The following is a 14758-nucleotide window of genomic DNA, read 5'->3' on the forward strand; positions in this document are numbered from 1 at the left end:
TCACAGTGTGTATATAGAAGTGATTTAGTCCTGGACGATATTCAAGACAATGTATACACATTTTGGTTGGTCGGTAAGCTATTATTGGTGGCTTTGATAACCCCTATGGAGTTAATAGATCTAATTAAGGTCAATAGATCTTAAATCTGAACACCAAACCAGGAAGCTCATGTTTGCCATTGTGGATAATCTGTTGGTGGCTTGTTAGCGCAGGTCAGGAACAAGTTATTCTTCAATGACTACAAGTCACTACAAGTTACTACAAGTTACTACAAGTCACTACAAGTCACTACACGTCACTACAAGTTACTACAAGTTACTACAAGTCACTACAAGTCACTACACGTCACTACAAGTTACTACAAGTTACTACAAGTTACTACAAGTCACTATATTACTCCGACTGATTCTTTTAATTGGTATATCATGGCATTGAATTATTTTTGTCTTTTATTATTTGTAATAGTAATAATATTATTATTTATATTTGTTGTTAGTTATATAGTTATATGTGTTTTTGTTAGAGGGGATTGTAACTGAAAGTCAGACTCTCTCTCTCTCTCTCTCTCTCTCTCTCTCTCTCTCTCTCTCTCTCTCTCTCTCTCTCTCTCTCTCTCTCTCTCTCTCTCTCTCTCTCTCTCTCTCTCGTCACACATTTTTTAGCGTTTTATATTTTAATCAGCCTGTGTGAGGTGAGTTTGTCACCCCTGTATCCTGTATCCTTGTGGGTGCCTCGCTCTTGTGGCCTTGATTATAACCTCACGTTTGTCAAGGTTAAAGGTCAGTGTGTTTACTATTTGTGTCTGCAGAATCGAGGTTTTAGCTCTTGGACCCCGCCTTTCTAACCAATCTATTTTTCCTCTTATATTTACTTTATATATTTCTCTCTAACACATACACACATATATAGACATCCAGGAAGCAGCCTGTAGCAGCTGTTTAACTACCAGGTACTAATTTACTGCTAGGTGAACAGGAGTATCAGGGGGTGAAAGAAACTCTACCCATTTGTTTCCGCCTCCGCCGGGAATTGAACCTGGGCCATTAGGACTACGACTCCCAAGCGCTGTCCACTCAGCTATGAGGCCCCCAAATGCTGCTTAAAGAATGTAAAGAACTTATTGAACCCTTGATTGCATATATAATAACTCATTAGTCAGGCCGATTAACAAAGTCTTGGATTAGTCTTGGAAGATTGCTAATATGTTGCCATTATTTAAGACGGGAGATCAATCTCTTGCATCGAACTATTGACCTATTCTAACGTCTGTTGCAAGTTGTTTGAATCGAGACTTGCAAAAACATTTCGTATACATCTTGAAGAACACACATTAATGAACACACAATCGACTTGAGAATGGTCCAGGACGGACCGAGACGTCGTCGTCCCTTCACCTTCTAGTGTGTGGTCTGGTCGACATACATCAGCCACGTTATTGTGACTCATCACCTGCTCACATTAATGAAGAATTCCCAGCATAGTTTTACAAAGGGATGATTTTGTTTAATTTATTCTCATTCGTTTACAATATATTTCAAGCAGGTCATGACGATAAGGATTGCGACATTTTATCTCATGACTTTAGCAGGTCTTTGATAGTGCGCCACACGAGACTAATTACAAAAGTTAGTGTCATGGTATTGTGGTTATCGTAAGTGGAATTACAACTTTTAGGTCATCTTGCGCTCTTAACTAATGATTTTAAAGTCTTTAAAAAGTTTTTTAATGATTTTAAGTTAATGAGTTTAAAGTTTTCAAGACGAGTTACTGTGTCATTGCCTCTTATCAGAATCATCCAGATGTATTAAAAAGTTAAAACAATTCAAAGAGTAAATGAAACCTGATGGGCAGTACCCGTAGAGTTCATCACGTAGCTAGCTTTTTGACCTCTGTATGACTAACCATCCTGTGTGATGGGGTTTTTATAGCATCACGTAGCTAGTTTTTTGACACACTGTACTCCCCTTCATATAGTCTAGGGTAGCTGCACAAATGCAGATGTACCTCATGTATTAATAACAACAAATGGGGGATGGTGGTAATTAATCTAGAGAAATAGCATCGCTAACCTTGCTCTTGAGAGAAACTATGTAATCCTTCATATATTGTAGGGTAGATCCATAAAATACATTGTGCCTATTTTACTTACTACAAAAAACAAATACAATCTATTTTGTTCCCTAAGTAGAGTAGCAACAGGGGCCAACACGTCACCTCTTGTATGATCAATGACAGAGTAAAATTGTCTACAATCTCATCAAACTGAACATACCTTCTGAATGTGATCTACCTGTCATTGATGTTCGTGTTCATCTGTACTCCACCATCCACTTGAAATAATTGCCTCCTCTATTAAAAAAACACACGCTCAAAGGCCCTGACGAGCACTGTGTCTACACCGACGGCTCGGTCCAATCACCAACAGGACTGACTGCAGCAGATTGTGTTCACTGTGAGTGAGGGTATAGCGAGGTTCACCTCTAGGGAGTGCACCTCACGGCTTAAAAGAGTGATAGGAGAGCATCTATTGCTCACAAGACTGTGAAGGCACTGTGTGCAGGCGATGAGTCACAATAACGTGGCTGAAGTATGTTGACCAGACCACACACTAGAAGTTGAAGGGACGACGACGTTTCGGTCCGTCCTGGACCATTCTCAATCGACTTGAGAATGGTCCAGGACGGACCGAAACGTCGTCGTCCCTTCAACTTCTAGTGTGTGGTCTGGTCAACAAAGCACTGTGTGTTCAACATTTGTCATCCTGGACCAGGATTCGTCACGCTTTTAAGGGTCCATTTACGAAACATGTACATCTTTCGTCCATCTGGCGTTTTAGTCTGTAATTATTATACATTCTTCAAGCTTGGATACTCTGCGAGGTGGCTATCGACCTAAGGTTATTATTGCTGTATACAAACTCTTGGCGCTTCTGAGCTCATCAGCTGTATAACATACACAAAGGAAGCCGCCAAGATTGAGGAAAGATATACAGGTTTCGTAAGTAAACCCATAAATGCCTCATGAATCCTGGTAAGGTGATGGGTTTCAGTAGACACGCAAGAGTGTCCGGCACCTCTGCTATGGACACTTGACCTGAAGCACATTAGGACCAATTTCGGTACCACCGGATGATTTTTGACCCTCAATGATTTTTTTTTTGAGATATATACAAGAGTTGTTACATTCTTGTACAGCCACTAGTACGCGTAGCATTTCGGGCAAGTCCTTAGTCCTACGGTCCCTGGAATACGATCCCCTGCCGCGAAGAACCGTTTTTTCATCCAAGTACACATTTTACTGTTGCGTTAAACAGAGGCTACAGTTAAGGAATTGCGCCCAGTAAATCCTCCCCGGCCAGGATACGAACCCATGACATAGCGCTCGCGGAACGCCAGGCGAGTGTCTTACCACTACACCACGGAGATTGCTGTTTGGTCTCGGATTCACAACAAACTTTTTGTTGTCTGTGCGGGTCCTCCTACAGTTTGGACAAACAGCAAAAAAATCTCCGTGTTCTGTTATGATCAAATTTCCCGATGAAATTACTTACTATAAAACTTCAAATATGTGAAATCGTCTTTAATTACATTAAAACAAAACACTTAAGGACTATATTTTAAGTATTAGGCTTATTTGTGTCAAACCGGAAGTCAGTTTGGGTAAAATGCCGAAAATGTCAGTTTTTCCTGATATCTTTCCTGATATTTCTTGAAGGAGAAAATATTTCTTCTTCATATTTCCTTATGCCGTTCACATAAGGACGTGAACGGCATTACCCGGAGGAAAGTGTGTGTGTGTGTGTGTGTGTGTGTGTGTGTGTGTGTGTGTGTGTGTGTGTGTGTGTGTGTGTGTAGTGTGTGTAGTTTGTGTAGTGTGTGTGTGTGTGTGTGTGTGTGTGTGTGTGTGTGTGTGTGTGTGTGTGTGTGTGTGTATGTGTATGTGTGTGTGTGTATGTGTATGTAGGCCTTCTGTAATATCTTGGTCTAGGAGACCTCTCGATAGGCCTAACAAGCCTCCTGTACACGACAATGCGAAATGAAACCAAGTGACGGAGAGGGGGGGGGGGAGTGGAGTGATGGTTGGGGGGGGATGGAGAGAGGGGAATGTGGTGGGGGAATGGAGAGGGGGGAAATTAGTGAACGAGGTGAGTGAGGGGAAAATAGTAGGGTGATGGTGGGGAATTGAGGGACAGAGAGGGGGGGGGGAGGGGCGATGAAGGATGATGATGGTGGTGGTGATGGGGAGAGTGGCAGGGGACGGGGGGGACAGGCAGACTGGGGTGTGAGGGAGAGGAGGGGTAGTGTTGACAGTGTGCTGGGGGGGAGGGGGGGTAGGGGCACCAGCACAGTTGGGGACACACGTGAATATTTCAACACAAGAGAACGGAAGACCGTGTTAGAATGGGCTCCTCCCCCCCTTTTCAGACCCCCTCCTGCCCCCCCCCCCCTTTCCGCCCCCCCTGCCCCCCCTCTCCCCCTCCCCCCCCCTCCTCACCACACGAATAATTGTGAGGACGTTATTTTCACCAGGCGGGGATATAGAAACTTGAAACTTTGAACCTTTGAAACCAGCCTTGAACTTTGACCTTAAACTGTGACATTTGCTATATGATCTTAAACTCTCACTTTTGTGGCAACTATTCACTGTTAGGTTCTATATAAAACATAGATATATTCTCTACGGGATATAGACGCGTACGGCATTAAATTCACGGTTGAGCCGTTATCTAGAAGTAACCACCCCATACGTGGACAAGTATAATATTACACTGAACACTTATTAAACACATCAAACCACTAAAACACATTTAATTTATATTAACCACTATCAGAGCGCTCGTCTGCTCACTGCTATTCATTATCCTCATCTTTTGCAAGCTCAAGCACCAACATATTTTTGGGTCCTCAGACCAGATGCTAATAAAAAATCCCCACAATTATGGGCTGCAAATGTTAATTGTCACCTTGACCTTTGTATATGTATATGTATGTGTATATGTATATGTATATGTATGTGTGTGTGTCTACACAGGTCACCTCACAATGGTGACCTGTGTTGACACACAGGTCACCATTGGGGGGGTGACCCCAAAGGGGGGGTGACCTCCCCCCCCTTTGGTCATCTGCATATGCAACTCTACAAAAATTCCAATTTGAATAATTATTGCTTGTGTGTTGGAGCCTCTTAGGGGAGCGTGAGGCCTCGCCACGTTTGTTCAACTCAGAGAATTTATTAAAGTTTCTTAAAATACTTCTTAAAATATTACCTCCTAACTTGGTAGTTAAGAGACAAGCTCAGCCTCAAGTCACAGTCTTACATTGGAGGAAAACGATAATTTATAATCTCTAGTTTTTTTTTAATTGACTTGTGTACATCAACACCTATTTTTCACTCTATCTTCTCTCTCTCTCTCTCTCTCTCTCTCTCTCTCTCTCTCTCTCTCTCTCTCTCTCTCTCTCTCTCTCTCTCTCTCTCTCTCTCTCTCTCTCTCTCTCTCTCTCTCTCTCTCTCTTTCTCTCTCTCTCTCTCTCTCTCTCTCTCTCTCTCTCTCTCTCTCTCTCTCTCTCTCTCTCTCTCTCTCTCTCTCTCTCTCTCTCTCTCTCTCTCTCTCTCTCCCCATTCCTTACCTTGTATATCTGAGCCAACCTGAGCTGGGAATTTCTCCTCGTCAGCCCTAAGTGTTAGGGACAATTGAAATGGTTCGCATTGTATAGGACCAGGTGTCTTTTCTTGGTTCATTGTATAGGACCAGGTGTATTTTCTTGGTTCATTGTATAAGGACCAGGTGTTTTTTCTAGGTTCATTGTATAAGGACCAGGTGTATTTTCCCTGGTTCATTGTATAGGACAAGGCGATAATTGGAATTATACACTTTATATTATCGCCACGTGAGGTCTTGTATATCAGGGAAGTTGACAAATGCTATATAATTACTACTACAATAATTCCCACAGTCAAAACCTATAATAATTATAGTGTATTTCTTGAATTATTTTTTTGACAAGGATTTTCACGTCCCAGTTCATTTTTCCATGTCGCTATTTTTGTCAATTGGGCGTTTTCATGATTGATGTCGTTATGTGTCGTGGCCTCGTAACTGGCTGTGTTCACGCGTATGTAACATGTTGTGTAAGTTGTTTATGTCGTGGGGGGTCGGGGGGGGGGGAGGTGAGTGGGGGGAGAGGGAATAGGGGGGTTGGGGGGATGGGGGGATGGAGTTATTTTTGGGTATTAAAGGGGGAGGGTATGTGTGAAATTGCTAACATCATTAATGTTATCAAATATATAAATATATTTATATTTATGATATATATTTAATATATTTCTATATTATTTAGGAATTCTAGATTCCTTGTGGTTTCAACATTATCTATATGCTGAGTAAATGATTATTATGTGTTCTATGATAAGAGATAAATTACTAGGTACACAGAGAGAGTAATCACACTAACTTGATGAATCAATGACAAGATCCATAGGGGCTGTAATGAGGACTCGAACCTATGTGCCTGGGTGTTCCCATGCGCACACCTCAAACAACCACGCCACGACATGGTCAAAAGAATTGCAACCTGGGGTTCAACTGACTATTTCGCCTAACCTGAATCACAGGTACCCAGGTAACCTAATATCGAGGCTGCTGCATACGAAACATCTATGTTACGGTACTTTAATTGGTATTTATCAGCCCCATTTTTAACAAAATGGTCGAGGGCAGGAAATTCTCATAAAGTTTCAAAACGTTATGAAAAACGTTAATGGAAAGAATCCTCTTCTAAGCTGGCCGAGTAAGCCGGACGACTCAAACAGAAAACGGGACAGTACGTCACTTTTGTGAGTCGATTTCATTTCACATTACGTCCAAATTTGGCCATAGCGCCGCGCATACGAGCCAAAAGTGACGTTATTTTTAAGAGGACGGGTTGTTATGGTAGTTGTGTTGTCTGGGGCGCGTTGTGTGTGGTTGTTCCAGGTTGTACAAGGCGTGTTGAGGGGGGGGGGGGGTTGTGATATACATCCACAGAAAGGAAAACACGTTTAGAACCAGTTGTTAGAGGGAGAAATTAATTTGTTGTAATATCAGGGATGTTATATCTTCAGCTGCTGCCTCCACTTCGCCCCCCCCCCTTGTCCAACCACTTGGGCTGGACGGTAGAGCGACGGTCTCGCTTCATGCAGGTCGGTGTTCAATCCCCGACCGTCCAAGTGGTAGGGCGCCATTCCTTCCCTCCCCCTTCCCATCCCAAACCATTATCCTGACCCCTTCCCAGTGCTATATAGTCGTGATGGCTTGGTGCTTTCCCGACAATTCCCTTCCCTTCCCCCCCCCCCTTTCCCCTCCTCCCCTTCTCTCCTCCTCCTCTTCCATCTTTAATCCTCTTACTAATTTGTGGCTTTCTATCTCTTCTATCTGGCCCTTCCCTGTACTTCCTCCCCTTCTATCCCCTCTCTCTCCTCTCCCCCTTAATATATTTTTTACTCTTTGCTCCTCTCATCTTATCCCCCTACTGGAGGGGGGGGGGAGAGGAAGGAGTAAAGAAGATGGTAACTGGAGGAAAACTTTAGTAATGGGGAATATTAGATGAGCTAGGAAAGCAGACTGACTGTCCGCCTTGCTGACACGATACGTGTGTGTGTGTACTCACCTAATCTAGTTGTGTTTTTGCGGGGGTTGAGCTTTGCTCTTTCGGCCCGCCTCTCAACTGTCAATCAACTGTCAACTACTTTTTTTTTTTTTTTTCTCCCCACACCACACACACACACACACACCCCAGGAAGCAGCCCGTGACAGCTGACTAACTCCCAGGTACCTATTTACTGCTAGGTAACAGGGGCACTTAGGGTGAAAGAAACTTTGCCCATTTGTTTCTGCCTCGTGCGGGAATCGAACCCGCGCCACAGAATTACGAGTCCTGCGCGCTATCCACCAGGCTACGAGGCCCCCTGTGTGTGTGCGTGTGTGTGTGTGTGTGTGTGTGTGTGTGTGTGTGTGTGTGTGTGTGTGTGTGTGTGTGTGTGTGTGTGGGTGTGTGTGTGTGTGTGTGTTTGGTAGATAAGCTAAGCTTGCTCACTCTTATCAGGGAGCTGTGAGAGAGCGTGTGTGCGATGCTCTTCACACGCATGTCAACATATATGGGTGTCTATAGATGATGAATACTATGTAGCATTCACATGTACACCCGTATGCTACGTCGGGATCATTTCTCCTCACTCTGAGACCCCTACTTCCCTCTCCCCTTCAGCTTGACACGACTCCATCCCGTCCCCTCTACACCTGTTCCAGCCCCTCTCCACTCTCCCCCCCCCTCACCACCCCCCACCAGCCGTGCAAATCAGCTGTGTCAACAAGTTCCAAGAGTGGAGCAGTTTGCTCACAGGGTTGAGGCCTCCCTATATGGGTCTTGTTGATCTAAGTTGTCGTTGTGTTGTCCCGGAGGGCGTTGTGTGTGCTGAGGCAGGGAGGGAGGCTGGTAGGTAGGGAGAGAGGCAGGTAGGGAGGGAAGGAGGCAGGTAGGTAGGGAAGGAGGCAGGTAGGGAGGGAGGGAGAGAGGTAGAGAAGTAGGGATGAAGGCAGAAAGGTAGGGAGGGGGAGGGAACTATTTATCATAACATTCATAAAAATCACGTGATGTATATATTCATCATTTGCATTTTATTGAAAATTTTCCCAAATATCAAAATCACAGGCCCCCTCACTCTTCCCCCATCTCTCTCTCTCTCTCTCTCTCTCTCTCTCTCTCTCTCTCTCTCTCTCTCTCTCTCTCTCTCTCTCTCTCTCTCTCTCTCTCTCTCTCTCTCTCTCTCTCTCTCTCTCTCTCTCTCTCTCTCTCTCTCTCTCTCTCTCTCTCTCTCTCTCTCTCTCTCTCTCTCTCTCTCTCTCTCTCTCTCTAACCCTCGCTTCTCCCTCACTCTTCCCCATCTGTTAATCCTCTCACACACCCTTCGAAGCACCCCATTCTGTACCTCTTCCCCTAACTACCCTACGCCTAATTCCCTTCATTTTACTGTCGTCTCTTATCACCTCCCTAAACCCCTCTCCCTCCCTCTCCCTTACCTCCCTCCATTTCCCCCTTCCCTAACCTCCCTCCCTTAACCCCCCTCCCCACTTTCCTTACCCTTCTACCTTGGTTGTATATGCAACAATTTTGCGTGCATGGCATCTCGTTTCACACAATTCTTCTCTGACCGTTGTGAATGTCGCCAGGATCACATACAGTAAAGCGGAATGGACACTTTCCTCACAGTACTGGTAGGGGGATGGTGTGGGGTGCCTCCACCCCTCACAGTACTGGTAGGGGTACGGTGTGGGGTGCCTCCACCCCTCACAGTACTGGTAGGGGGATGGTGTGGGGTGCCTCCACCCCTCACAGTACTGGTAGGGGGATGGTGTGGGGTGCCTCCACCCCTCACAGTACTGGTAGGGGTACGGTGTGGGGTGCCTCCACCCCTCACAGTACTGGTAGGGGGATGGTGTGGGGTGCCTCCACCCCTCACAGTACTGGTAGGGGTACGGTGTGGGGTGCCTCCACCCCTCACAGTACTGGTAGGGGTACGGTGTGGGGTGCCTCCACCCCTCACAGTACTGGTAGGGGGATGGTGTGGGGTGCCTCCACCCCTCACAGTACTGGTAGGGGGATGGTGTGGGGTGCCTCCACCCCTCACAGTACTGGTAGGGGTACGGTGTGGGGTGCCTCCACCCCTCACAGTACTGGTAGGGGGATGGTGTGGGGTGCCTCCACCTCTCACAGTACTGGTAGGGGGATGGTGTGGGGTGCCTCCACCCCTCACAGTACTGGTAGGGGTACGGTGTAGGGGGCCTCCACCCCTCACAGTACTGGTAGGGGGATGGTGTGGGGTGCCTCCACCCCTCACAGTACTGGTAGGGGTTGTCTGGGGGGGGAACAGTCTCCACCCCAGACATAAAGATCCTGGTCATCAACAGGTCAACACCGGTTGAATTAATTAAGAACACTTCAAACCGGTTGAACAATGATCTCCTACAGCTTCTAATGCCAAAATGTTCCGTCATTTCATTCTTGGGAGGCTGGGCCACCCAGAGCTCCTTGCTCTAATATATATATATATATATTAGTAAACGGATCTCTCTTCAAACAGAAAGACGTTTCCATATATATATATATATATATATATATATATATATATATATATATATATATATATATATATATATATATATATATATATATATATATATATATATATATATATATATATATATTATACTAGGAAGGTACCCGGCAGTGCCCGGGGTAGTTCGTCTCTCCCTTCCCTCCATCTCTCTTCAAACAGAAAGACGTTTCCATTTATATATATAGAAGGTTTATCCGGCTTCCTCCTCCTCCTCTACTTCCTCCCTCTCTCCTCCCTCCTGCTCCTCACAGTGAGAGAGGAGAGGTGAGGTAAAAGATGGCAGCAAGGCTCATGTTTACACACCAACACAGACAAAATGTGTACCCCAGGCTAACTATTTATCTGGGGAAACAGCGGCTGCCTTCCGCTGTTCCTCCCGCCCTCCATAAAACCCTTCACAAGTGACGTTGCTGCTTAAAAGACTTAACCAAACTACATTTATCACGACATTAAAAAAAAACTAACATTTCCAAGTTATCCAATTGGTTGATCAATATTTTTAATGTTAACGGATCTTGATATCTTCTTGAGGTTATCTTGAGATGATTTCGGGGCTTTTTAGTGTCCCCGCGGCCCGGTCCTCGACCAGGCCTCCACCCCCAGGAAGCAGCCCGTGACAGCTGACTAACACCCAGGTACCTATTTTACTGCTAGGTAACAGGGGGCATAGGGTGAAAGAAACTCTGCGTATTGTTTCTCGCCGGCGCCTGGGATAAAGCCAAATCAAATGGTATTATTAAGTTTCATTTCAACCTCCTCCCAATTCTCCAGTTCCTGATTTGAAAAACACAAAACACACACACCAAAAAAGTTCTTTTAAAACACGTTGCTTGACGTAGGGAGCCGGTCGGCCGAGCGGACAGCACGCTGGACTTGTGATCCTGTGGTCCTGGGTTCGATCCCAGGCGCCGGCGAGAAACAATGGGCAGAGTTTCTTTCACCTTATGCCCCTGTTACCTAGCAGTAAAATAGGTACCTGGGTGTTAGTCAGCTGTCACGGGCTGCTTCCTGGGGGTGGAGGCCTGGTCGCGGACCGGGCCGCGGGGACACTAAAAAGCCCCGAAATAATCTCAAGATAACCTCAAGATAAGATTGACTCCAAACTCGACGGCGACGATGACATAAAAATTATGAAACTTCAGATGTTTTATTTTATATTCTGTTGATGTATATTTCTTGCTGCATTTCACTCCAGATTTTGTTTAGTTTGTGATAAAGCGACCATGACACCGCCCGCCGTCTCGCCAGACGTCTCAACGATTGTGGCGTAGAAACAGAAAACTCGCGACTGAGAAGATTAGAGATTGCGATAGAGAGATGGCTGATATAAATTGCGATTGAGTAAACAAATCGTCATATGCTCATTTCGTTGTCATTAGGAGTAAGGGGGGAAATGGACTAAATAGAATCGGATAATGTAGGTTATTAATACCATGTTTTGAACACGCTATGGCATCGTTTTATAAACACTAGCCATGATTGTAGCTAGTACAGGCATCGTTTTATAAACACTAGCCATGATTGTAGCTAGTACAGGCATCGTTTTATAAACACTAGCCATGATTGTAGTTAGTACAGGCATCGTTTTATAAACACTAGCCATGATTGTAGTTAGTACAGGCATCGTTTTATAAACACTAGCCATGATTGTAGTTAGTACAGGCATCGTTTTATAAACACTAGCCATGATTGTAGTTAGTACAGGCATCGTTTTATAAACACTAGCCATGATTGTAGTTAGTACAGGCATCGTTTTATAAACACTAGCCATGATTGTAGCTAGTACAGGCATCGTTTTATAAACACTAGCCATGATTGTAGCTAGTACAGGCATCGTTTTATAAACACTAGCCATGATTGTAGTTAGTACAGGCATCGTTTTATAAACACTAGCCATGATTGTAGTTAGTACAGGCATCGTTTTATAAACAATAGCCATGATTGTAGTTAGTACAGGCATCGTTTTATAAACAATAGCCATGATTGTAGTTAGTACAGACATCGTTTTACGATACCTGAACTCTTTAGGAAGTCCTTAACAAGTCAGGACACCAGGCTATAGGTACATCAGAGTCCCTAACATCATGACAGACGAGAACATTGTTTATGTCAGTCAGTCTAACCTTATAGTGCTGAGTCCGTCATTAAGGAGGAGGGCCAGTTGCACCACAGTATTGGAGTGGACAAGAGACGCTGGCAATTGAATAAGCACCAGTAACATTGGAAGCAGGCAAGGTTGGCTTATTTATTTAAATTAGTTTGGCGTCGTTTGAATGTTGTTCTGCACTCGTGTAATAGATTCTAAACAAATTAATGATTTGTTTTATGAGATTTTGAAATAAATTCGAGATTTTTACCTAAAAAATATGTAAACAATATATATATATAAATATATATGTAAATATGTATATTTGTAGTGTAAGAGAATGTCTGTTTAAGATTGAAGGCCAGATGGTTGGGGCTAGCCTCACCCAACTTTGCAGGGGGAATGGTATGGGGTACAGGACGGACATAAGCTTATCCCAACCAGCCTAAGTTAAATGCCTCAAAAATATTAGCACTTTTAGACACCCCCCCCCAAGACGTGTTATAAAGCGCCTTTTAATCTCATCACTAAACGACTGAGAAGTCGAGGAGACATGATTTCGACATTCAAAATTCTGAGGGGGGGATTCTAACCATTATCTGTTGGCAACAGACGCTACGGAATCAGTCTTTTTTAACAGAAGATAGTGTAAGTACTATAACAGTCAGCCCATCAGATCTTGTAGTCAAGCACTCGGCCACAGAGTTTCTCTAATAGAATACTTAAGCATACAGATCTTGTCTTGGAGCACCTTAGAGCACTCAAGTGTGATGTGTACCGCTGTTGAACACTCAAGTGTTCTAAGTGTACCTCTGTTGAGCACTCAAGTGTTCTAAGTGTACCTCTGTTGAACACTCAAGTGCTCTTAGTGTACCTCTGTTGAGCACTCAAGTGCTCTTAGTGTACCGCTGTCGAGCACTCAAGTGTTCTAAGTGTACCTCTGTTGAACACTCAAGTGCTCTTAGTGTACCTCTGTTGAACACTCAAGTGCTCTTAGTGTACCTCTGTTGAGCACTCAAGTGTTCTAAGTGTACCTCTGTTGAACACTCAAGTGCTCTTAGTGTACCTCTGTTGAGCACTCAAGTGCTCTTAGTGTATCGCTGTTGAGCACTCAAGTGCTCTTAGTGTACCGCTGTTGAGCACTCAAGTGCTCTTAGTGTACCGCTGTTGAGCACTCAAGTGCTCTTAGTGTACCGCTGGTGAGCACTCAAGTGCTCTTAGTGTACCGCTGTTGAGCACTCAAGTGCTCTTAGTGCACCTCTGTTGAGCACTCAAGTGCTCTAAGTGTACCTCTGTTGAACACTCAAGTGCTCTAAGTGCACCTCTGTTGAACACTCAAGTGCTCTTAGTGCACCTCTGTTGAGCACTCAAGTGCTCTTAGTGCACCTCTGTTGAGCACTGACGAGTAATGTGTACCGTTACTGAGCACTGTGCGGGGTGTGAGCCGTCAGCAGCTGCCGTAAAGGGGGGCAGGAGTATCGTAAGACAATGCTAAAGCCACAATGTTGGGAAGACAGAGAGTGCTTTCAGTATATGGGCGATTAGCAGCGGACGTTGGAACACCAGCACCAGTGTCGTAAAGTTGCGACAATATGGCGGCTCCATAATCTGTATAGTGAGGATATGCAAGGAGGGATTGGGGGGGGAATGGGAGGGATTGGGGGGGGGGAATGGGAGGGATTGGGGGGGGGAGGGAGAGGGATGCTGGGTTTGTATAATGTGTTGGAGATAATTTAAGCATCAAGTGAGTTTCTGGGCAGTCGAAATGTCATGAGAATTCTTCGAGGAAGTGTGTATGTGTGTGTGTGTGTGTGTATGTGTGTGTGTGTGTGTGTGTGTGTGTGTGTGTGTGTGTGTGTGTGTGTGTTGATAGACGAAACATAATTCGCTATTCAGGACATCCGAGGGTTAGTTAGGTGGGGCCCAAGAGTTAACAAGTCGGCCCTGCAGGCACAAGTAATAAGACATGCAGAGAGAGAGAGAGAGAGAGAGAGAGAGAGAGAGAGAGAGAGAGAGAGAGAGAGGTGTTGACTGAACACATTAAGAGAGCTTGCTGGGATCAGTGATTGCAACTGCAGAATCGTCATGCAAACATTTTTTGAGGAATTTTGTTTTTAAATAAACGAATAAAATGTGTGAATAAGTCAGAAGGGAAATCTCTCTCTCTCTCTCTCTCTCTCTCTCTCTCTCTCTCTCTCTCTCTCTCTCTCTCTCTCTCTCTCTCTCTCTCTCTCTCTCTCTCTCTCTCTCTCTCTCTCTCTCTATCTCTCTCTAAAATCACAGATGTATATAAAGTTTCAATCTCACCCTGTGTAGAATGTAAGTAACTGACAGCTGACTTACAGTAGACTATCTTAGCAACAAATGCTGTATTTTACCCCATATTGTAGGAATTCTATTGTAGAAAAAAAAGAATTCATTGATGAATTATTTCCCAACCAGTTTAGCTTGCTTCTGATCTCACCAATGTTTAATAAAGACGAACACTTCCTTGTGATTCAGTCCAGGTTTAAAGGGTT

At 44.5% G+C, this 14758-nt stretch overlaps 1 protein-coding gene across 2 annotated transcripts in view; it reads left to right on the plus strand.

The window, feature by feature from the left end:
* The window catches only part of LOC123766720 (neural cell adhesion molecule 2-like), a 421201-nt gene that overhangs the window by 227439 nt on the left and 179004 nt on the right, over window positions 1–14758 (plus strand). The window lies entirely within an intron of this gene.

The sequence above is a fragment of the Procambarus clarkii genome, chromosome 60 (genome assembly GCF_040958095.1).
Source record: "Procambarus clarkii isolate CNS0578487 chromosome 60, FALCON_Pclarkii_2.0, whole genome shotgun sequence".
Lineage (NCBI taxonomy): Eukaryota > Metazoa > Arthropoda > Malacostraca > Decapoda > Cambaridae > Procambarus > Procambarus clarkii.